The sequence below is a fragment of the Balaenoptera borealis genome (genome assembly GCF_965194805.1).
Source record: "Balaenoptera borealis genome assembly, chromosome: 11".
NCBI lineage: Eukaryota > Metazoa > Chordata > Mammalia > Artiodactyla > Balaenopteridae > Balaenoptera > Balaenoptera borealis.
Window position 1 is genome coordinate 79,299,489 of NC_138868.1, and position 26,226 is coordinate 79,325,714.

Sequence of the window (26,226 nt, forward strand, 5' to 3'; positions counted from 1 at the left end):
CCTCCACTTGGTAGTTTAGTTTTCTTTTTGTTTGTTTGTTTGTTTTTTTGAGTTTTTAAAATTTATTTATTTATTTATTTATTTTTGGCTGTGTTGGGTCTTCGTTTCTGTGCCAGGGCTTTCTCTAGTTGCGGCGAGCGGAGGCCACTCTTCATCGCGGTGCGCGGACCTCTCACTATCCCGGCCTCTCTTGCTGCGGAGCACAGGCTCCAGACGCTCAGGCTCAGTAATTGTGGCTCACGGGCCCAGCTGCTCTGCGGCATGTGGGATCTTCCCAGACCAGGGCTAGAACCCGTGTCCCCTGTATTAGCAGGCGGATTCTCAACCACTGCACCACCAGGGAAGCCCGGTAGTTTAGTTTTCTGAATTGTATACTTTCTGGTGGTCATTAAATTACAACAAAAATATCCTCACACTTTGTGTTCGCTTCCATAGGTTCATTACCATGTCTCTTCCCAAATATTCTTTGTCCTTCATTTTCCAATTTTTCTTCTTTCAGGTCCCTGGAAAACCTGTTAAGCTAGTCACCACCACCCACGTACACATGTATACTCATGCCTTGTGTCAATTTTCTCTCCACACACAGCTCTGCCAACTAGGAAGATTTCACCTCACTACTGCTTTTCAGAGCCACCTCGAGGGGAACTATAATGAATCAGTTGTCCCTTTTCAGCCAACCTAAATGTGATTGGATTTACCCTTTTCTTCCTTCATCATCTGTTCATAGGGAACTCTCTCCTTACCCTTTTTATATAAATTTAGGCTGAAAAGAAGCATCAACAATAGTGTCATGTGATGGTTATCTGGGCCAGTTGCTCATGTAGTTTACTTGTGCCTTCTGCACAAGCCTTACCATGTACCACTCCCATTATACGATGAATAGCTTCTCATTTACCTGACTTTATGACTTGGTGTATCTGGCAGCACTCAAATCATGATGGGCAGTTTCAGATTCATGGTCACTTAGTCCCCATGGTGAAATGCTCAGTTTCTGTTAGGGCCCAGTAACATGCCAAGGCTGTTTGATGGTGTATAGTAGTTATAAACTGTATAAGGCTTGTCCTTACTCTAGAACTTTATGAGTCTGTACTGTGTTTCTCCTATTTGGTCTTGCCAGAAACTCCAAACAGCATCTTTCTTTACCACTCTAGCATCTGCTAAATTATATAGGATCTGCTAAATTGTATATCCCTAGTAGCAAAACTGCTTATATTGCAAACTAGATGTGCTGCAGTGTCCTTTCTCGATCTTGATCTGAATCCTTCTCAAAATGAGAAGCATTTCACCATATAAGTTGAGCATTAAAGTAACAGTGTAGAAAATGTGGACCACAAAACCCAGAGAGCCTACCAAATTTTCTGCTTCTTCCTTAAGGGTAGAAAGTACAAGGTGCAATAATTGTGCCACATTCTGGAAGGGATACAAAGGTATACCCAAGACCATAAACTCCAAAACACTTCAATAATGTGGTATGTCCCTGAATTTTTGTAGGGTTTTTCTCCTACTTTCTGGAGCACAAATGCTTTACCAAAGCATCCAGAATATTTGCCAGTTCTTGTTCATCAGATCCCATTAACATAATGTAATCAATATAAGGGAACAATGGTCTTCTGCAGAATTTCCAGATAATTGAGGTCCCTTTGGATTAAATTATGACAAATAGTAGAATTAATAGAGCCTTGAAGTAAGATTTTGAAAGTGTACTGTTGACCTTCCCTTATGAGTACAATCTGTTTCTGATCTTCCTTCATGATGGATAAGTAAAAGAATGCATTTACCAAATCAATAGTCACCATGTAGGCAGAGCAGTGTTAATCTGCTCTAGCAAAGATACCACAACCAGTGTAGCAACTGCTTTAGGTATCTTACCTGGTTAGGTTTATGGTAGCCCATCATCAATGAAGTTGCAAACGAGACTTAAACCAATCCAACAGGTTGTTCTGAAGCAGAAAGGACTCTTCAGAATTGTCCCAAATTGAGTCAAAAGGACCAGACTTTTAGATGCCCTCCTATCAGCCAATCATTGGCAGAATCTTGTCTGCTGGGCAAAGTAGTTTAACCTTGAACGATACAGTTCCCTGAGACCAAGGGACACAGCTATGTGCCAATACTAACCAATATTCTCAGCAACTGGGGAAACTTATGCCTGAAAAAGAGGACATCTGAATGAAGCATGATAGTGTCTAGTACACCTTTTTGCCTTGCCTTTGATGGTAAAATGTTGCCACCTGGCCTCAGCTATTCCAGGATCCTATAATCCACAGCACTACTAGGGATCCAAGTTCTGACAGCATGTCTGAGCTCTCAGTGATGTCGGTGCTCCCCTACCAGTGTATCCTTTTCTTTTTTTTTTAATGATTTTTTTATTTATGTGGTGAAAGTCACATAATATAAAACATACTATTTTAAGCATATTTAACTGTACAGTTCAGTGGCACTAAGTACATTCCCATTGTTATGCAACTCTCACCATCATCCATCTCCCGAATTTTTCACTTTCCTAAACTAAAATTATGTCCCAATTAAACACTAATACCCCATTCCCCCTCCCCACATCTCCACCCCCCTGGCCCCTGGCATCTACTAGTGTACTTTCTGACTCTACGAATTTGACTATCCTAGGTATCTCATGTAAGTGGAACCAAACAATATTTGTCTTCACCTAATGTATATTGGAATGCAGTTTTAAGGTTAACTTAATATATGTCCTGTAAACAGATTGTGCCTTCTTTTTTTTTTTTTTACCCCCTGTGCTATAGTCTTTATTGTCTTGGTAAATGAAGTATACTAAGGAGCATGGGAAGCTAGTGACTTTTCTCTTCTTGTATAAAAGACACACTCTAGCATTCCCACTTTTCTCATTTGTTGGAAGAAGGAAGTTGTATCGATAGCATCTCTGCTGTATTTAATAAGTAATATTTTTCTCTAAGCTTTCAAATAGAAATGCCAGCTGTTTATAAGCATTATCTCTTACGTCCACAGAATGTCATAGGAAAATTCTTCATGTTGACAAATTTTTCCTAATCCAGCTTTATATTCCATCCCCTTGATCTAAGACCCTCAAGATTTCCTCTCAGTCATACTCTTCTATTTCTTGGCAGTACAAGTAAGCCAGGTTCTGTATCCTCCTTGACATATATAATTTATCTTCCCCTGGTAGGTCAATACTTTCCAGTTGGATTATGCAAATATTTGACCTCAATTAAATATTGAAGTGGCCAGGAAAGGAGATGGAGGCAGAGCCTAATTAGAGAAAGCATTGTCTTAAAAGGAATTGCCTTACTTGAGTGTCTTCAAGCAAGAGGGAAGGAACCTTCTATATCCCAACAATGGGTGGTAGGCCTCTTCTGCAGACCCAGAAGGTTTGGAGGAGTCTAAAGTTTCAAGGGTCTCAAGTGCCTCTATCCAAACACCCTCATTCCAATTTTCAAGATCCCACTCCTTCCTTAGCAGGGCTAACCTTGGTGTAGAAGACTTGTCTAAGCTGAGAATTCAACTTTCTGTGATGCTCTTCCACTCTGTGCCTGATCTTCATCTGTGTTTCTCCTCCAACTGCAGGAGAAAAGAATTTATTTAAATGATGTCTTGGAAGCCCTCTGACTCTCATGATTTTCTTTAAAGTGTTGATTAATAAATCTGACTAATCATTTTCTTTTCTCAATCAATCACTGGTGCTTATTAAGAGCCACCCATTTCCACTGTCCTTCTAGTTACTATTTCTCCCATACCTCTCAATTGCTAAGACTTTTATTCTGGAATGGGTTCCAGAATACCATGGATAAAAGTCTTAGCAACTGTATGGCTAGCACATACCAAGAAATATCAACAGTGTATTTACCTCCAGTGATAGTATCCACTTTGCCATACAGCTGGTAAATAGTCCAGTTCCAGACTCCCATCCTTACAATCTACTTCCTAGCCCAATATAAGGATCTTTGTTCAAATTATTTATTGGTGTACATGTTGGAAAATTGGCAATAGTAATAGGTTCAATGTTTTTACTGGGCTTACCTATTCAAAATGTTAGGGCATAACTTTTGGGGTTTCACAACTTGGTCGAAGTCTGTGTGTGCTCTCTGATTTTGCTTTCAAAAAATCTCAAAGTCTTTCAACATACTGATATAAAAGGCTCCCCAACTTCAGACTATACTACAAAGCTACAGTAATCAAACCGTATGGTACTGGCACAAAAACAGAAATATAGATGAATGGTACAGGATGGAAAGCCCAGAGATAAACCCATGCACATAATGTTACCTAATTTACAACAAAGGAGGCAAGGATATACACTGGAGAAAAGACAGTCTCTTCAATAAGTGGTGCTGGGAAAACTGGACAGCTACACATAAAAGAATGAAATTAGAACACTCATTAACATCATACACAAAAACAAACTCAAAGTGGATTAAAGACCTAAATGTAAGGCAAGACAGTATAAAACCCTTAGAGGAAAACATAGGTAGAACACTCTTTGACATGAATCACAGCAAGATCTTTTTCGACTCACCTCCCAGAGTAATGGAAATAAAAACAAAAATAAACAAATGGGACCTAATAAAACTTAACAGTTAGCATAGCAAAGGAAACCATAGACAAGATGAAAAGACAACCCTCAGAGTGGGAGAAAATATTTGCAAATGAAGCAACTGACAAAGGATTAATCTCCAAAATTTACAAGCAACTCATGCAGCTCAATATCAAAAAAACAAACAACCCAATCCAAAAATGGACAGAAGACCTAAATAGACTTTTCTCCAAAGAAGATATGCAGATTGCCAACAAACTCATGAAAGGATGCTCAACATCACTAATCATTAGAGAAATGCAAATCAAAACTACAATGAGGTATCACCTCACCAGTCAGAATGGCCATCATCAAAAGATCTAGAAACAATAAATGCTCGAGCGTGTGTGGAGAAAAGGGAACCCTCTTGCACTGTTGGTAATGTAAATTGATGTAGCCACTATGGAGAACAGTATGGAGGTTCCTTAAAAAAATGAAAATAGAACTACCATATGACCCAGCAATCTCACTACTGGGCATACACCCTGAGAAAACCATAATTCAAAAAGAGACATGTACCAAAATGTTCATTGCAGCATTATTTACAATAGCCAGGACATGGAAGCAACCTAAATGTCCATCAACAGATGAATGGGTAAAGAAAATGTGGCACATATATACAGTGGAATAATACTCAACCATAATAAGAAACGAAATTGAGTTATTTGTAGTCAGGTGGATGGACCTAGAGTCTGTCATACAGAGTGAAGTAAGTCAGAAAGAGAAAAATACCATATGCTAACACATATATATGGAATTAAAAAAAAAAAAAAGGTACCGATGAACCTAGTGGCAGGGTAGGAATAAAGATGCAGACATAAGAGAATGGACTTGAGGACATGGTGGGGGAGGGGGAAGCTGGGGTAAAGTGAGAGTAGCATCGACATATATACACTACCATATGTTAAATACATAGCTAGTGGGAAGCAACAGCATAGCACAGGGAGATCAGGTCTGTGCTTTGCGATGACCTAGATGGGTGGGATAGTGTGTGTGGGAGGGAGGCTCCAGAGGGAGGGGATATGGGGATATATGTATGCATATGACTGATTCACTTTGTTATACAACAGAAACTAACACAGCATTGTGAAGTAATTATACTCCAATAAGGATGTATAAAAAAAATTATGAAATCAAAATGAGAGGAAAGAATATAAAGAATAGATTGGAGTGCCCGGTCTCACATTTAGGTCTTTAATCCATTTCGAGTTTATTTTTGTGTACGGTGTTAAGGAATGTTCTAATTGCATTTTTTCCCATGTATCTGTCCAGGTTTCCCAACACTATTTATTGAAGAGAGAGTCTTTCTTCCATTGTAAAGTCTTGCCTCATTTGTCATAGATTAGTTGACCATAGGTGCATGGGTTTATTTCTGGGCTTTCTATCAATATCCATTGATCTATAGTTCTATTTTTGTGCCAGTACCATAAAATGCAAATCAAAGCTGCAATGCGATATCACCTCATACCAGTCAGAATGGCTGTCATCAAAAAATCCACACACAATAAATGCTGGAGAGGGTGTGGAGAGAAGGGAACCCTCTTACACTGTTGGTGGAAATGTAAATTGGTGCAGCCACTATGGAGAAAAGTATGGAGGTTCCTTAAGGAATTAAAAGTAGAGCTACTGTATGATCCTGCAATCCCACTCCTGGACATATACCCAGATAAAAACATGGTCCATGCACCCCAATGTTCATTGCAGCACTGTTTACAAGAACCAAGACGTGGAAGCAACCTAAATGTCCCTCTACAGAAGAATGCAGTACATATATATGATGGAATGTTACTCAGCCATTTAAAAGAATGAAATAATGCCATTTGCAGCATCATAGATGGACCTAGAGACTGTCATACTGAGTGAAGTAAATCAGACAGAGAAAGAGAAATATAGTATAATATCACTTATGTGCAAAAACTAAAAAAAAAAAATGATACAAATAAACTTATTTACAAAGCAGAAGCACGTTTACAGACTTACAGAACGAACTTATGGTTGCCGGTGGGGGGGAAGGATGGGGGAAGGGATAGTTAGGGAATTTGGGATTGACATGTTCACACTGCTATATTTAAAATAGATAACCAACAAGGACCTACTGTATAGCACAGGGAACTCTGCTCAGTATTCCGTAACAACCTAACTGGGAAAAGAATTTGAAAAAGAATAGATACATGTATATCTATAACTGAATCACTTTGTCATACGCCTGAAACTGATACAGCATCGTTAATCAACTGTACTACAATATAAAATAAAAAGTTAAAAAAAAAGAAAATACTGAAAAACCAAAAGACAATGCAGTACAGAAAAGGAACAAGGCAATTATTTTCAAGCTTATTTGATCTCTACATCATTTATATCCCACAGTCAAAAATATTCTGTCATCTCTTATTCAGCATAGTTTTGTAAATTCAGGAACCGATTTGCTAAATGTCTTCTCAAAATTACTTATAAATGAGTCACTGAAGACTATAAAATAATATATGTTGTGGTATTCTTGGTAAGAAACTGTTTAATGCAAAATAAGTAAACTTCTGGTTGTCAAAATTAAGTTTTGAAAAATAACAATATATAATATGTTAATGTATTACTATATTAATAAATGCAAGATTAATAAAATAACACAAAATATTAATGTATTCATTAATCTTGATTAAATCATAATTCAATCTTCTTTTTATTCTTGGACAGTCTGAACTACTATAATATAAAATAGTATTACAAATAGGTTTATATGTATATACATATATATTATATAATTTGTAAGCCATATTACTTGTTACTTAATCTCTCTATCCCTCAGCTTTCTCATCTCTGATATGGAAATAATCATATTACTCTATTCATAGGGTTGGGGTAGAATTCGCTGAGTAACATATGTGAACCTCTTAGGGCAGTGGCTACCATATTGGAGGTACTCAAATATTACCTATTATTATTTTATTCTCTCCAAAATTAAAGGCATATTCAAAGATCCTCGAGGAAAGAGTTATGGCAATTCATCTTCAACACTATTGTAGTATGTCTCACGGAGAAGCTATGATTTGCCAAAAACTAATATAACTGTCATAACTGACTTCTTATGATAAACCAGTGTCTGGTGTTTTTGTTTTGTTTTAATGAGAAAAGTCTGATAAAAAAAAAGTAATCTCCCAGGGCTTTCCTGGTGGCGCAGTGTTTGAGAATCTGCCTGCCAATGCAGGGGACACGGGTTCGAGCCCTGGTCTGGGAAGATCCCACGTGCCGCGGAGCAGCTGGGCCCATGAGCCACAATTACTGAGCCTGCGCGTCTGGAACCTGTGCTCCGCAACAAGAGAGGCCGCGATAGTGAGAGGCCCGCGCACCGCGATGAAGAGTGGCCCCCGCTTGCCGCAACTAGAGAAAGCCCTCGCACAGAAACGAAGACCTAAATAAAACACAGCCATAAATAAATAAATAAACAAATACTTTAAAAAAAATAAAATAAAATAATCTCCCAGTCATGTTTGTAGTATGATTTGATAAACTTTAGAACAGATTATCATATCTGCTACAATCTTGCTATCAGTTTAAGCGATTATTTTCTGTTCTTCATACAGATATCAGTTTAGGAACACCATCTCATGAAATCACAAATATCAAACATATTTTAGAGTTGAAAAGGGCATTTATAGCCATCTAATTCAAGTTCCCGTTCAGGGCATAATTTACATTGTAGAGTCTACAATATCTATGATAGGTTCATGCTCAATTTAAATACTTCCCATATGATGGACATGTGTTGTTTTGCCTACTGATCATATCTTCTCCCTTATTCTAGCACGAATACCCATACTTTTCTTCCATGTGCCTCCTCTACCTCATTTCACCTTGTATGGCTCTTGGGAAGGACCTTTGTCTCAGGGGTAGCATAAATAACCCAGGACTAGCTCATCAGCATATTGAATCCCCGCACCCACAGTAACTGACTTTGGGATAGATATATGACTCATATGAATCCAAGAATACTGGGAAGAGTCCCCCTTTTCTACCAACTTATACATGGGAGGAAATGGGTATGAGCTACTGGTGGCTATTTTGTAGCCTTCTTTATGGTCTGTGGAACAGAATAAGTTGGAAAGCAGAAATGCGAGATGTAGAGAAACAGGTTTTCAATTACATAGTGTGAGTCTTTGAATTACGTTGCACCTGAATATACTATTTTCAGCTGAATGAGCCAATAAATTTCCTTTTTGTTATTGTGGTTTTGTTTTTATTTTGGCTTTAGCCAGTGAGTGTTGATTTTTCTGTCACTTGCAAATAGAAGTATGATAACTGACACATCAAACAGATGTCTTCATATATTAGTCTTACTTTTAAGGTGTCATTGAATTGAAGGAAGAACTTTTTATCTCTCTCTATCCTAGACCCATCAACTCATTTTGAACTTGGGGCCAACTTTAACCTCTGCAGCTAAATTAAGCATCTCCCTGCTGTGTACATAACAGTTTGGCACACAGGGAACCCTCAGTGAAAGCTGATTGATATATTGTATACAAGAATTTACATTTCCAAGTTATATGGAAGTTAAGATTAATAGTCAAATTGGATTACTAAATCTCATTAACAGAAATGTCTCTTGCAAGGTTAACAGCATTTTTGTCTTTTTCCTTCAAAAATCTGTAAAAATATTTAGCAGATAGTAGATCTCTGTTTGAATCAGAAGCCCTTTAAATAAGCCATAAAAAAGATTTTAAAGAGTTAAAAATATTTATATTTTAAAACACCCTTGTTCATATTCATTAAAATGGTATAATATGGTAATGAAATCAGTATCTGGCAGGGAATTAACCAAAATATGCTTAGATGTAAATGACTAGGAATAATAATATCTCCATCATTGAACAGCTATATATGTTTATTAGGATGTAGGCACTATGCTAAGTGCTTTAATAGCATTATTTTATTCTTCTAACAACCTATAAGGTACATACCAAAAATGATCTTTCTGAACCTCAGTTTCTTCATCTGTAGAGTAGGCATAAGCAACTTCCCAAGATCACATAAATAATAAATGTAGAAATCCAAGCAGGCTTACCTCAAAGTCCATGCTCTTAATCTGAAGCTCTAACCAATACATCTAGCATGTAGGCAAACATTCTGAATGGTAAATCTTTTAAAGAAAAATATTTTATTTTTTATTTAATTAAACTCAATTCTCTTATTTTGTCCAAACACATTCAACTTCTTGGAGTGATACTCAAGAGTCTATAGAATGCACTTCCGTCCCATAAATATTTTCATGCTCTCTTCAATTTTTTGGCATCATTTCAAGGTACCATAATGAACACTAAATAATGATGTCTAAAAGTACAAGGGAGTTCACCATAGGTCAAAATAATATGTCAAGAGGCCATGGGAAGAGAATGTTACTGAGTCACTCAACTTTTAAAAAACTATTTTAGACTTCTCTTACAGCATGGGGATCTTTATATATAGATTTTCCAGCAATTATGACAATTTTGCTTAATTCTAGTCTGTCCTCCCTTTAAGAAAAGTTAACTGTAATATAAGCTAGAAAGTGATAAGTAATGTAAGAGAGGAAAACTGCACACAGATGTGAGAAATTAATCAGTGTAAGTTGATATGGGAATCAAAATATAACTTTTCTTTTTAGGAAAATAAAAGTTTATTTTTAAAAATCAATGATCTCCATGCATGTCAGGATGTTTCACATTGAAACAGTAGAGAAACCTCTGGTTTCCCTCCATAGGTGTTTCTGTCAGTGTGTGCCATTCATGGATCCCAGAGACACAGCTTCTGCCATTAGTGAGTTATCTACTAACCCCAGCTTCTGGTGACAGTACCTTCCAACAGCTATTCCTAAGGAGTTTTATCCATGATGGCAGAAATTTTCGTCCTTCTTGCCCTCACCTAAATCCCCATGTCTGACACAGTGGTTGGCGCAGAGTAGGGATTCAATAAATAGTTTTTGAATAAATTAAATAAGGTATAGTTCTTAGCAATTGCTATGACTCCATTTGGCAGCAACCACTAATGAAACCTGCCTTCAGCATCTACTTGCCTTAACCACTCTAAATTTTAGGTATTTCTTGCCTCTGGGACAGTTTTTAGATTTCCAGTAGCTGGATGGCTCAAGGGTAATTTCTGAGCACATTTTTATTGAGCAATTCAAGAAATAGTCCCTGTTGAACCCTCTAGGTAAAATCCTACACAACTCTTTTAAACAGCTCTCTGTAATGGATCCAAAGCCCTGTGGAATTATAATCTGAGCACAAATCTAAAATCCATGTGTGATGTGCACACAAAGTCACATGCTAGCTGTCAGTTTCTAATTCTCATGTACCAACTCAGAGCACAATTCCCTTGACTCTCTAAGGGAAGCCTTTGATAGTTGAAGTTATCAATAATTCAGTTCATCAAGTACGTACTGAGTACGATCTATAAGGAGGCATTCTTCCAGATACTTAATGTATGGCTCATAAATTTCTCCTAAGGACTTCAAACCCAGTTAAATCTGGGAATTAGCAAAAGTTCCAGATTCCCCTTCACATATGGTTTGATTTCTTACACTTATATAGCACTTTGGAGTTCACAAACACCCTTACATATATTTCCTAACTTAGAGCTTCTCATTGGTTCTGTGAGGTTGACATAAAATATTTCCATTTTACAGATAAAAAAATAACAGAATAAGCATGTTGCCTAAGGTCACACCAACTCCTAAACTCCTTAGTAACCAGAAAACAGCAGTGCTTGTTTCTTTACTCAAGTCAAAGACATTTTCCACTAGATCTTTCTGTCTACTCTCAGGGACTATAAATTTTGTTGTTGTTGTTATTCAGCGCAGGTATTTTTTGATTGATTTATGTACTCTGTCTTTTAAGCACCTCATCTATTCGAGATATTGGAAATACAGTGTGTATATAGCATCTTTTCTCAAGGCTGTTTTACATTATAATGGGACAAATAAAACACATATAGTTATCTATAAACTAAAACAGGAAGTGAAACATGCCGTAAAAGAGCTCCAAAAATAAAAGTATATGAGAGAGATCACTTCCAGCTGGAGAAAGAGCAAGTAAGATTTTCTGCAAACAAGACACTAGAAATATGTGACTAAAACCAAGAAAAAAATACATTTAATGATCTTTGCAAAACATCCCAATATTTTGGTAAGTTACAAGCTAAGGAAAATATGGAAGAAAACTATGACCCATTTAAAGTTCATGACATTATTCTTGCATCAAAAAAAACCCCTGAACATGAAATACAAATGCATAAATTCCCACACTGGCAAGCTGTGGGTGCTAAGTTAATAGAGGAGCTCCACCCACCCACCACCAGTGCACTTTCCACTGGAGAAAATTTCGTCTAAATTGGTAGAAAATTATAAGCTTCCCAGTTTAGCTGACTGAAAACCCGTCAGAGATAAATCTTAGTGCTGGCAGAATCATCATCCTCCTGGTTAAACTGCATGTGTTAAGTGTATTTCATATCCTGTTCATTCAGTTGATTACACATAACACCAAAAAAAGTGGCACAGCCACGTACAATCCAAATTTGAATCAACTGTGAGCATATCCTTAGTGCCAATGTAATTACGGTTGGCTTAGATACCAGGTGGAAACTCATCAGCCAATATCATCCCCTTAGAGAGAATGTTTTCACCAAAAATTTACTTGCATCAATCAGCCTGTCTTATTTTTCATGTCTTATTTTTCTCTTCCAATTTTAAAGTATTTTTCTGGAAACAAGAAGGGACATGATTTTGTTTTCAAGAGGCAACGTTTGTTTGGTTTTTTTTAAAGATTTATTTATTTTTTTTATTGATTGATTGCTATGTTGGATCTTCGTTTCTGTGCTAGGGCTTTCTCTAGTTGCGGCAAGTGGGGGCCACTCTTCATCGCGGTGCACGGGCCTCTCAGTATCGCGGTCTTTCTTGTTGCGGAGCACAGGCTCCAGACGCGCAGGCTCAGTAGTTGTGGCTCACGGGCCCAGTCGCTCCACGGCATGTGCGATCCCCCCAGACCAGGGCTCGAACCCATGTCCCCTGCATTGGCAGGCGGATTCTCAACCACTGCGCCACCAGGGAAGCCCAAGAGGCAACGTTTTTAGTTAATAGCTGTGGTTTTTGTTATTGTTTTGGGTTTTGGGCTTTTTTTTTTTTTTTTAGTTATGTGTCTCTAAGGACAGTTAGTATTTGTTTTGAGTTTTCTTCCAATGTGCCATTAAGATAGAAGAGAAAAATCATTATTTGAAAAGTTTTGAAACCTTAAAATTAAAATACTCAAAACCATTGGAGCAGAGCGCTAGTGACTCCTTAGAAACAGGAGCCCAGATTAAGTGAGAACAGGAAGCTACAGCAGCACAGTTAAATGAGCCATAAAGCCTACAAACTTATTTTGTGACAATAACCAAAATTTAGATCATCAAGATGCTAAAGGATATTGTAAATAAAGCAGTTCTAGGTACATCACATATTTGTAGAGTGCTTTGTGATTTGGTGTCTTACAAGTTTTCACAATTCATAATTTTGGATGTTTTCTCTATGTGCTTTATATTTGAAGCAGATATTTTCATTTTTAGTTGTAGAAACTAAAGTCCAGAAGGGTAGGTGTTGACCAAAGTCATAAGATGAGTTGGTGGGGGAGCATGGATGTGAATCTTGGGCTTCTGGTTCCCAGTCCCAGTGCCTTTTCACCATCCTACCCTCCTCTTGAGTGGTTTCAAAAATTCCAAAAATGAGAGTAGACCTGGCTTCTTTCAAAGGTAAGCAGTATGGAGGGATGTCCTTCACTCAGCAGAAGAGCTCTTGAGCAAATGAATTAGAAACTGCCAGGAGCAAATGTGTTCACATTATTTAAATCCTTTTTAAAAGATAAATTAAAGCTACTCAAAGAAAAAAAATAGAAATTTTTTTTAAAAGTTCAATGTTGAAAAAGGTTGGGGTTGCTGAGTGACAAACGGAAAGTTAAAGCTGGTTTAGGGACATTTTATGGCCAAATGAGTAAAAAAATAAGATATTTTATTAAAGTTAATAATAATTGAGAACTCATTATTTACCAGGCACTGTACTAAGTACTTTGAGCACACTACATCACTGAGTCCTCACATTATGAAGCAGGTACTACTGTGATCTCCATCTTACAGATGAGAATATAAAGGAAAACAGGTTGAGGAATTTTCCTAAAGCCACAAGCTGAAAAGTGGCAGAGGAGGAAGTCTGAGTCCAAAGTCTAAAGTCCTAACAACCATACTTCCTCTTCTAGCTACTAGTTATTGAATCCAAACTATGTCAGTAGCATACAGTTATGTTACTACAACCCTTGCTATTCCTAAGAATCCTGAAATAGATATAATACCCACACGCTTTATACTTGGGAAAACCAAATTTTAAAGACTAAGTGGAAAAAATTTAAAAGTCTGAGGAGGAACTTCCATCAAATTCAGAAAAGAACAGAAGAAAGTGTTCTCACAGGAACCTGATAAAGGAGCCTCTGATGAGAGAGAAAGGAAACTTTGGCATGAAAATGAACCACATGTTGAGTAAAATAAGGTATTTAAGTGCCCATGTCACTTAGCTATTTATCAGTGACTTGGCAAGAGTCATTTCAGTTAAGCCATTTTGAGGAGGAGATACAAATCAAATTTCAGTGGGTTAGTGAATGCATGTCAGGTGAAAAAGTGTCAAATATAGTGTAAAGGAAAGACAAGGGGGCAGTAGCTAGATGGGAACACAGGCTAAGAGATTTTTACTGAATAAAGATATTTGAACATGTTTAAATTGAGATGGCAAAGACTCTCTATGAAGGGAGAGATTTAAGAAGCAAGAAGAGGATGAGGTAACCAAAGAAACTAAATCCTGAAAGAGGGGAAGATAGATGGAATTCACAGCACTTGTGGGGAATTTGCCTAGACAGGGTGAGGGCAGGCCGTTTCAGGATGTCTGCTATGTCAACAGGGGGATTGACGAAGCGGAATAAAATGCAAAATACTAAAATAGTTTATTTTGATAGGTGAAGAGGAGGAGAGATTAGTGGTGGAGAGCCATCTGAGCATGCAGGGTCATGGGAAGACTCTGGAGTTCAAAGGATGAGAAAACCTCTATCAACTAAAAGCAGATCAAAGCTTAATTTCAAAACATTGGTCATATGGAATAGGATTAGTAACAGTTTGCCATTTGGGAAAGTACAACATGTAAACATCACCCTATCCCACAGAACACTCATGTATTTTGGGAAAAAAAAATATTAATCTTCACCATATTAAGACAGGCAAAATTATTGTGGATCATTAGTTATATGGAACTGCTCCCACCATGAAATTTTAATAATATTTTTCCAAATTAATTTTTCTTGTAATGTGCCCTGCTTCCCTCTGTGTCTATTCCTTTTTTATATACAATTTTTAAAGGTTACTTTCCACTTACAGTTATTACAAAATATTGGTTTATTCCCCGTGTTGTACAAAACATCCTTGAACCTATCTTACACCCAATAATTTGTACCTCCCACTCCCCCACCCCTATATTGCCTCTCCCCTGCTCTCCCCACTGGTAACTACTAGTTTGTTCTCTATATCTGTGAGTCTGCTTCTTTTCTGTTATATTCACTATTTGTTTTATTTTTTAGATTACACATATATATGATATCATACAGTATTTGTCTTTCTCTGTCTGACTTATTTCACTTAGCATAATGCCCTCTTAGTCCATCCATGTTGTGGCAAATGGCAAAATTTTGTTCTTTTTTATGGCTGAGTAGTATTCTATTGTATATATATACCAGATCTTCTTTATACATTCATCTGTTGATGGTCACTTAGGTTGCTTCCACATCTTGGCAATTGTAAATAATTCTGCTATGACCATTGGGGTGCATGTATCTTTTCAAATTAGTGTTTTTGTTTCTTTCACATATATTCTCAGGAGTGGAATTGTTGGGTTGCAAGGCAGTTCTAATTTTAGTTTTTTGAGCAACCTCCATACTGTTTTCCACAGTGGCTGCACCAATTTATGTCCCCACCAAAAAAGTACAAGTGTTCCCTTTTATCCACATCCTCACCAACATTTGTTATATGTGTTCTTTTTGATGACAGCAATTCTGACAGGTGTGAGGTGATACTTCATTGTGGTTTTGATTTGCATTTCCCTGAAGATTAGCAATGTTGGCCATCTGCATTTCCTCTTTGGAAAAACGTTTATACACTTCTTCTGCCCATTTTTTAATCAAGTTTTTGTGGTTGTTTGTTTGTTTGTTTGTTTTTGATGTTGACTTGTATGAGCTGTTTATATATGTTGGATATTAATCCCTTATCAGTCATACATTCCAAAGATTTTCTCCCATTCAGTGGGATGTCTTTCATTTTTTCAGTGGTTTCCTTTGCTGTGCAAAAGCTTTTAAGTTTAATTAGGTCCCATTTGTTTATTTTTTTGTTGTTTTTATTTCCTTTACTTTAGGAGACAAATCCAAAAAAATATTGGTGCGATTTTTGTCAAATAATGTTCTGCCTATGTTTTCTTCCAGGAGTTTTATAATAGCTGGCCTTACATTTAGGTCTTTAATCCATTTTGAGTTTATTTTTGTATATGATGTTAGGGAATGTTCTAATTTAATTCTTTTACATGTAGCTATCCAGTTTTCCCAGCACCACTTATTCAAGAGACTGTCTTTTCTCCATTGTATATTCTTGCCACCTTTATCATAGGTTAATTGACCATAAGTGTGTGAGTTTATTTCCGGGCTCTCTATCCTGTTCCATTCATCTATGTGTCTGTTTTTGTTCCAGTTTTAATTACCATAGCTTTGTAGTACAGTCTGAAGTCAGGGAGTGTAATTCCTCCATCTCTGTTTTCTTTCTCAAGATTGCTTTGGCCATTCGGGGCTTTTTGTGTTTCCACACAAATTTTAAAATTATTTGTTCTAGTTCTGTGAAAAATGCCATTGGTAATTTGATAGGGATTGCATTGAATCTGTAGATTGCCTTGGGTAGTATGGTCATTTTTACAATATTGTTTCTTCCAATCCAAGAACATGGTATATCTTTCCATCTGTTTGTGTTGTCTTCAATTTCTTCAGTGCCTTAAAATTTTTAAGAGTACAGGTCTTTTGCTGCCTTAGGTAGGTTTAATTCCTATGTATTTTATTCTTTTTGATGAGATGGTAAACAGGATTGTTTCCTGAGTTTTTCTTTCTGGTACTTTATTGTTAGCATAGAGAAAGGCAACAAATTTCTGTATATTAAGTTTGTATCCTGCAAATCTACCAAATTCATTGATGAGTTTAGTAGTTTTCTGGTGGTGTCTATAGGAGTTTCTATGTATAGTATCATGTTACCTACAAGTAGTAACACTTTTACTTCTTCCTTTCCAATTTGTATTCTTTTCATTTCATTTTCTTCTCTAATTGCTGTGTCAAGGACTTCCAAAACTATGTGGAATAAAAGTGGTAAGAATGGACATCCTTGTCTTATTCCTGATCTTAGATGAAATGCTTTCAGCTTTCGCCATTGAGTATGATGTTAGTTGTAATTTTCTCATATATGGCCTTTGTTATGTTGAGGTAGGTTCCCTGTATTCCCAGTTTCTGGAGAGTTTTTATCATAAATGGATGTTGAATTCTGTCAAAAGCTTTTTCTGCTTCTACTGAGATGATCATATGGTTTTTACTCTTCAATTTGTTAATGTGGTGTGTCTCATTGAATTATTTGCAGATATTTAAAACTCCTTGCATCTCTGGGAAAAATCCCACTTGATAGTGGTGTATGATCCTTTTAATGTATTGTTGGATTTGTTTTGCTATTATTTTAGAGGGGATTTTTCATCTATGTTTATCAGTGATATTGGCCTGTAATTTTCTTTTCTTTTTTTTTGATATCTTTGTCTGGTTTTGGTATCTGGGTAATGGTGGCCTCATAGAATGCCTTTGGAAGTGTTCCTTCCTCTGAAATTTTTTTGGAATAGTTTCAGAGGGATGAGTGTTAACACTTCTCTATGAAGCCATCTGGTCCTGGACTTTTGTTTGTTGGGATTTTTTTAATAACTGATTCAATTTTATTACTGGTAATTGGTGTGTTCATATTTTCTATTTCTTCCTGGTTCAGTCTTGGAAGATGATACCTTTCTAAGAATTTGTCAGTTTCTTCTAGGTTGTCCATTTTATTGACATATAGTTGTTCGTAGTGGTCTCTTATGATACTTTGTATTTCTGTGGTGTTGGTTGTAACTTCTATTTCATTTCTGATTTTATTGATTTGGGTCCTCTCCCTTCTTTTTCTTGATGAGTCTGGTGAAAGTTTTATCAATTTTATCTTTTCAAAGAACAAGCTTTTAGTCTCATTGATCTTTTCTATTTTTTTAAGACTTTATGTGATTTATTTCTGCTCTGATCTTTATTATTTTTTTCCTTCTACTAACTTTAGTTTTTGTTTGTTCTTCTTTCTCTAGTTGCTCTAGGTGTAAGGTTAGGTTGTTTATTTGAGATTTTTCTTGTATTGCTATAAACTTCCCTCTTAGAAATGCTTTTGCTGCATCTCATAGGTTTTTGTTCATTGTGTTTTCATTATCATTTGTCTCTATGTATTTTTTTAATTTCTTCCTTGATTTCTTCAGTGATCCATTGGTTGTTTAGTAGCATATTGATTAGCCTCTACATGTTTGTATTTTTTGAAGTTTTTTCTTGTAAATTCTACTCTCATAGCACTGTTTTTGGAAAAGACGTTTGATACAATTTCAGTTTTTTTAGTTCACTGAGGACTGTTTTGTGGCCTAGCATGTGATCTATCCTGCGGAATGTTCCATATGCACTTGAAAAGAATGTGTATTCTGCATCTTTTGGATGAAATGTTCTATATATATCTATTAAGCCCATCTGATCTAATGTGTCATTTAAAGACATTGTTTCCTTGTGGATTTTGTCTGAATGATCTGTCCATTGATGTAAGTGACAAGTTAAAGAAGCCCTCTACTATTATTGTGTTACTGTCAATTTCTACTTTTATGTCTGTTAATATTTGCCTTATATATTTAGATATTCCTATGTTAGGTGCATATATATTTACAATTGCTATATCTTCTTCATGTGGATTGACCCCTTGATCAATAGGTAATATCCTTCTTCATCTCTTGTAACTGTCTTTATTTCAAAGTTGATTTTTTCTGATATGAGTATTGCTACTCTGGCATTCTTTTGCTTTCCATTTTCATGGAATAGTTTTCCATCCCCTCACTTTCAGTCTGTATGTGTCTCTAGATCTGAAGTGAGTCTCTTGTAGGCACCACATATGTGGGTCTTATTTTTTCTATCCATTCAGCCACTCTATGTCTTTTGGTTGGAACATTTAGTCCCTTTCCATTTAAGGTAATTATTGATACATATGTTCTTATTGTTATTTTATTAATTCTTTGCATTTGTTTTTGTAGGGTTTTTTTGCCCTTTCTTCTTCTTTTGTTCTCTTCTCTTGCAATTTGATGACTAACATTAGTGTTAGGTTTGAATTCCCTTTGTGTGTGTGTGTGTGTGTGTGTGTGTGTATGTATCTATTATAGAGTTTTGGTTTGTGTTACCATGAGGTTTTTGTATAGCAGTCTATATATATACGTGATTTAAGTTGCTGAAAAAGTATTTTAAAAACCCTGCATTTGTACTCTCCTCCTCTCATGATTACTGTTTTTGATATTATATTTTACATCTAATTTTTTTATGTATCCCTTAACTGCTTATTGTATATATAAATAATTTTACTACCTTTGTCTTTTAACCTCCCTACTAACTTTGTGTGTGGATGATTTCCTACTCTTACTGTATGTTTGCCTTTACTCATGAACTTTTTCATTTCATAATATTCTTGTTTCTGATACTGCCCTTTTCTTTTTCACCCAGAGGAGTTGCTTTAACATTTGTTGTAAAGCTGGTTTGGTGGTGCTGAACTCTTTTAGCTTTTTCTGGTATGTAAAGCCATTGATCTCTCTTTCAAATTTGAATAAAAGCCTTGTGGAATAGAGTATACAAACACAGTTGGTTGTAGGTTTTTCCCTTTCACCACTTTAAATATATGGGTCACTCCCTTCTGGCCTGCAGAGTTTCTGCTGAAAAGTAGGCTTATAGCCTTATGGGAGTTCCCTTGTTATTTGTTGATTTTCCCTTGCTGCCTTTAATATTCTCTCTTTATAATTTTTGTCATTTTGATTACAGTGTGTCTTGGTTTGTTCCTTTTTGGGTTCATCCTGTATGGGAATCTCTGCATTTCCTGGACTTGTCTGATTGTTTCCCAGGTTAGGGAAGTTTTCAGTGGAGTCAGGGTCCTGAGGACTCCAGGGCTGTTGCCTGCCCACTGGAGTGTAAAGCCAGGTCCTGGGGTTCGTGCTTGACTACTGGCAGGCAGAGCTGATTCCTGGAGTCTGGGTGGAGGGCCTAGGGATACCAGAGGTTGTTTTGGATCATTGGTGGGGCTTGGCTGGTTCCTGAAACAGTTGGGTATGGGGTCCAAGGTGTCCCAAAACTTGCATTGGCCTACTAATGGCCAGGGCCAGGGCTCAGCTGACCCCACGGTAGGGTCTGGCCTGCTGTGGGTGGGCTGAGTGTGCAGGCTGCAGGATCATAGTTTTTGCATCTGGTGTCTACCTCCTGGTGGGTGAGGCTGGTCTAGAGGCTAGTGCAGGATTCCTGAAGAGAAGGACCAGTGTTTGCCCATAGGTGGGTGGAGCCGAGGTTTGGCCCTCTGGGGGGCAGGGTCACGTCTAGGGGCATGTCTAGAAGCAGATGTGGGCTCAGGAAGTCTTTAGGCAGCCTGTTTGCTGATGGGTAGGGCTGTGTTCCTGCCCAATTAGTTGTTTGGCCTGAGGCGTCCCAGCACTGGTGCCTCCAGGTTGTTGGGTGGGGCCAGGTCTTGGCACTAATGAATCAAGATGGCAGCACCAGCCGCAGTGTTCATGTGATAGAATGTTCCCTAATATGGCTTACACCAGTGTCTATGTACCCAGCGTGAGGAACAGCCACCCCCCTGCCTCTCCAGGAGACTCTCCAAGAACAACGGGTAGATCTGGCCCAGGCTCTCGTCATCTTATTGCTTTTGCCCTGGCTACCAGTGTGTATGAGATTTTGTGTGCACCCTTTAAGAGTGAAGTCTCTATTTCCCCCACTCCTGTAGGGTTCCCAAAATTAGCCCCACTGGCATTCAAAGCCAAATGCTCTGGGGTCTCATTTTCCCAGTGCAGGACCCCCAGGCTGGGGAGCCTGATGTGGGGCTCAGAACTCTCACTCTTATGGGAGAACCTCTGCAATATAACTATTCTCCAGTTTGTGGGTTGCCTACCCAGGGATATGGGATTTGATTATATTGCAAGTCCACCCCTCCTACTTGTCTCCTTTTGGTTCCTTCTTTATGTCTTTAGTTATAGAAGATCTTTTCTGGTAGGTTCCAGCCTTTTTCATCAATAGTTGTCTCACAGATAGTAGTGATTGTGGTGTGCTCATGATAGGAGGTGAGCTCAGTATATTTCTACACCATCGTCTTGGCTGCTCCCTCACCTCTCTGTCTATTCTTCCTGCTAATTCAGCTCCATCTCCCAAGTAGTTCAGGAAGGCCTACTGGTCCACTTAGAGGCAGCTCCCAGGTAGCCCACCCTAGACCATTCATGCCAGGACTGACCTCTCATCAGTCCTCTCAGGCTGTGACCCCTCACTGCTCAAAGTATGGTCTGCAGGTCAGCAGCCTAGGCCTCCCCAGACACATCAAGTCAAAATCTGCATTCTTTCAAGGTCTCCAGGCCAGTCTTGTATACATTACAGTTTGAGAAGCACCAGTTTATACTTCTCTTCACAATCTGTCTTAACTTCAAGTCTGCTTGTTTCTATCCCTTCCAATTTCCACTTTAAATTTCTGAAAGAAAGGGGGTTATTCCTCATTCACATTGCCTACAACATATTTGCCTCTGGAATATAGTACCAAATGTTTTTACCTCGGTGTAGGCAATTCTTCAATTCATTTTCAGGTTAATCTTCTGCCATTAACAACCATCTCAACCCAAATTTCTTGGTTCAAGCCACAGTCATGCACCTCCACCCAAAAGCAAGTCATGTGCTGTCATGTTACTATCATTTTTGCCATGCTGTTCTTTTGATCCCTCCTAATCCTTTTCCTCTTGATGAACTACTAATCATCATAAAAGCCTATTGTCACCTGTCTTATAAAGCCTTGTCCAACCACCTAATATGCAGGGCTGCTCTCTCCTCTACCACTATTTCTCTTTGTTAGTGTTCTATTATGTCAAGTATAAACACTATATTATATATTTTTAATCTACTTCATGAAAACAGAAACTATATTTTTATCTTGTATGCCTAGCATAATTCCTAGCACCTTGCCAACACCCAGTTATAATGGATATGTAGATAAAAGTATGATATGGACATAGATATTGATATAGATACTTAGTTTACTTTTATATTGTATTTTTAGTTTATTTAGGTATATTAGAGTTTATATATACAATTTCATATATTTATATGTAGTTTTTATTTAGTTTATATATTTAGTGTATGTACTTAATTTATATACATCCTTTTTTATCTGTACACATCTAGTTTATATATATATAATTCATAAATATACTTGGTTTATATTTGTGTGTTTGTGTATGTGTGTCTTTAGCGTATGTGAATTAGATGAGTTTCTCAGTAGAAAATATGAAAAAAAGATTATGAGACTATATTAAACATAGGGAAGTTGGGGAAAACATTTCATTCCCACAGCCTCAAAAATGACTAATATAACCACGTAAATCCCATGAGCTTGTGTAATTTGCTTTTAGCCAAAGCCTCAGATGCTAAATAGTTACCCAAGTATCTAACCCATCTAAGTAAGTTGCCAAAACTAGACTTGAGATCATTTTACTTTAGGCTCTGTGTGACTTTAGGTTCTTCCAATTTCTATTTGAACCACTTATAATGCAAAACTCTTTTTTTAATAGTTTCAACAGTCAATGAATAAGCAAGTATTCATAGAAAGTCCAAAATGTACAAGAGCAGAGTCAGAGAAGAAGGAGTCCTTGTCCCCATGAATGTGACAAGGAAAGATTCCAGGCATATTCCAGGCATTATTCTAGACATTTCACATGCATTTGCACTGTTATCTTCATGACAACTTCAAAAGGTAACCGTAGTATTATTATCCTCCAAGGATATTTTTGAGTTATGTATTTATAAATTATTAATTATTTAATAGAAAGGCTTGCATCTTGAAATCACTGAGAATAAAAATGCTCATTTTAGCACTCATCTTTCAGAAGAAAATCAATGCTCATCTTATTTTAAACAGTTTAAGAATTTTAAGGCATCCTATCAGGTGACTTCCCACACCACCAATAAACATTGATATAATATTGCTTTAAGAGCTAAATGTGGTGACAAACTTATTTGGAAGCTTTTTCTGTTAATAAATATTTGTTTCCTTTCCCTTTACTCTAGGCCAGAAAAATCTCAATAGATAATTACCCAAATCAATCCTAGAGTTTTATGTAACTATTACAGATGGTTTTTCAGATAGAATAATTTAAAAGCATCAAGCTCTGTCTGCATATTTCACACTGAAAATATAAAAGTGAGCAGTTCTTCAGCAAATAGAGACTCTTTAGTAAACTGGAAATTTCTGATTTGACACCACCCAGTCAGCTCAAGTATCAGTGTATCAGTGTATTTTGAAAGTTATCATTAATGTGCTTTCAGAAATATGATTTTCTCTTAACATCATTTTCAAATGTGGTTTCCTGTTCTCTTAAGTGTAATGCTTAATGTGTTCTTTTCATCATATGATGATTTCATTGAGATTGTATCAATCATTTTCCACAATGCAGATTATGCTTAAAATGAAATTCAGTGATGACTACAAACAAAGTACTGTTATACAGACCTGCTGCTCTCCCTGAACAAACTTTACCCTGGACTCTTTATGGTTAGTGCCTTACTACAGTGTGAGTGACTTCTATCATTGGGTTTCAGTTATTTCCTGACTGGTGAATTTGACTCCATGTTTGGGATTCATAATTTAAGAAAACAGTAAATTTTTCTCTTTTATCAGTAAGAAATATAAATATTATAAAGGACCCCTAGTTTTAAATTCACTACTTTCTCTCTGCATGTCCACACTTGTTACATTTTTGTTGAATGCATGACTTTGCACTGCAATCTAATTATTAAAATCAGTCCTAATAATGGAATCCATGCTTGACTGTGATAAATTAAATTGAGACAATCCAAACATATTTTTTATATTTTAAGTTCTTTTCCAAAAGCTTATTTTGTAGGAGTGCTTTTTTAATAGAATGGATGCTGATTCCTTATTTAGTCATTTGTTTTCAACTATAACCAAACATGCAATGGGTCTTGTGTACATCTTCACTCAATTTATGTTTCCTTTCTGTACACATTTCTTAGAAATGTGTTTGCCTTATTTAAATCTAACATACTCTCAATAACTGAGAAGTCTTGGTGATTTTTTTATATAGTGTAATTCATTCTTTACCAGATTTAGACCAATTCTTAAGCTCAGATACTTGTGCATATATCATGAGTAAATTTAGCTTGAGTATATTATACACATCTCTGAAGAGACAATGTATTCACTCATGAGAAAAGTAAAACGATAATGTGATAAATTAAACAGAATCATTTTACATGCTTTTTTATTTTATTACCTAGAGTTGGTAATCTCATTTATAAACGAAAGGGAAACAAGACATCATGGTTCGGGGTGGGAGGGGCTAGGTTGAGCAGTAAAACACGCTTTCTGCATCTCTCTACTTTTCTCTCCTGTTTCCCACTCCCCCTTCCGCTAGCAGCCATGGGTTCTCCTGCCCTCTGTTCACAAGTGCAGGAAGAAGTAGTTCTGACCACACCCTGGAAAGCTGAAAGTGCATGGGCAGTTTGTTAGAACAGTCTCAAGACCTAGCGAGGTTCAAGCAACAAGCCTTCTCTCCTCTCTGCCTCATTTAATGGGCCTTCATGCATCTGCTGACTGAAGCCTATGCCTTCCCGTATTTTCCTCTGTGGTCATCCTTAGAAAAGTCCTGGCTAGGGAAACTGACTGATGAAGGAGGTCCTTGTTCTCGTTGGATAGTTGATTTTTCCTGGGACCCTTTCACCTGATTCAAAAGTAAGGCACAGCAGCCACATATATCTTATGCCACATATATGTAACAGTTTTATCCTTACAATCGATATGCTACTTAGCTCCCTGTAAATGTTAGCAGCAACTTCATTTTTCCAAGAAGACATTAACCTTGCTTCTTAACCCAAGCAAAGATTTTCTTCACAAATCAAAAAATCATCCCATTGTCTTAACTGGATAATGCTTATGAGGAAATGCCAGTGAGGTTAGTTTCTCTCAGCATATTGTATGTTTTTGCAAGTGAAAACAATTGAATGAATGTTGATGTCAAAACTTTTACTCATAGTAACCAGAAATCTGATGGAGGGGGTATATCTAACCACTGGGAAAATAAGGAGAACTAATGGGAAACATTTTTTCAGCTGTACTCAGCTAAATGAAGAGTATAACATCAAAACATTCTTAAGAAACACAACTTTACAGCCTCAATAATTTGAAAAGTAACAATTATCCTATTATTTTCCAGGGAGAAGTGGTTTATCCTACACATATTTTAAAGCTATCTTTGAGGCTTTGTTTGCCACAACTAATTCAAATACATGGAGAGATGAGAGGGAAGTCTTTCTTACTATTAAATTACATTCTTCCAAAATCATCCTGGCTTAGCAAGACTCCTGGAAACCTGAATATTGTCTTAAATCAGAGGTCCTTCAACTTCAGCATGCATCAGAATCCTGGAAGGCTTGTTAAAACAGAGCTGGCGGTCCTACACCTAGAATTTCTGGTGTGGGATTCAGTAAGAGTGGGATAGGGCCTGAGAATTTACATTCCTGACAAGTGCCCAGGTGACACTGATGCTGTTGATCCAGATACCACATTTTGAGAATTAGAAGAGGTAATAAATAATAGGCTACTGTATTTATGACAATACTCTCTAAAATTGGTAATTTTGTGATAAGAAGTTAACAGTTAAATAGTGAAGAGAAATAACTCCTATTATATCCTGAAATGGTAATAAAAATTTGTATTAGTTGATTAAAAAATTAGCTCTTTTAAAATACAAGGTGATGTCAGGATTCCTATAACTGATCAGCTGATGGGACAGTGGTGAAATGCATGTTACTATCCCAAGGTACCAAGTCAGGTTTCATTGTCCCTGGTCTATGACCTGAACTAGGTAATGAGCTTCACGTTGGAAAGACACTCTGAGGGGGACTTCCCTGGTGGTCCAGTGACCAAGACTCCACGCTCCTGATGCAGGGGGCCTGGGTTCAATCCCTGGTCAGGGAACTAGGTCCCGCATGCCACAACTAAAGATCCCATGTGCCACAGCTAAAAAGATACTGCATGCTGCAACTAAGACCCAATGCAGCCAAATAAATAAATAAATGTTAAAAAAAAAAAAAAAAAAGACCCACTGAGGATAACTAACCAAATGTCAGTGGTGTCATTTATGGAGGAAAGAATATCTAAATAGGAGAGACAAATTGAAGAAAAGTGGGGGAAAGAAGGGCTATAAGAGATAAGATTTTGAAAAGGCAAAGCAAAATCACACCTAAGGTCTGTTAACATGATAA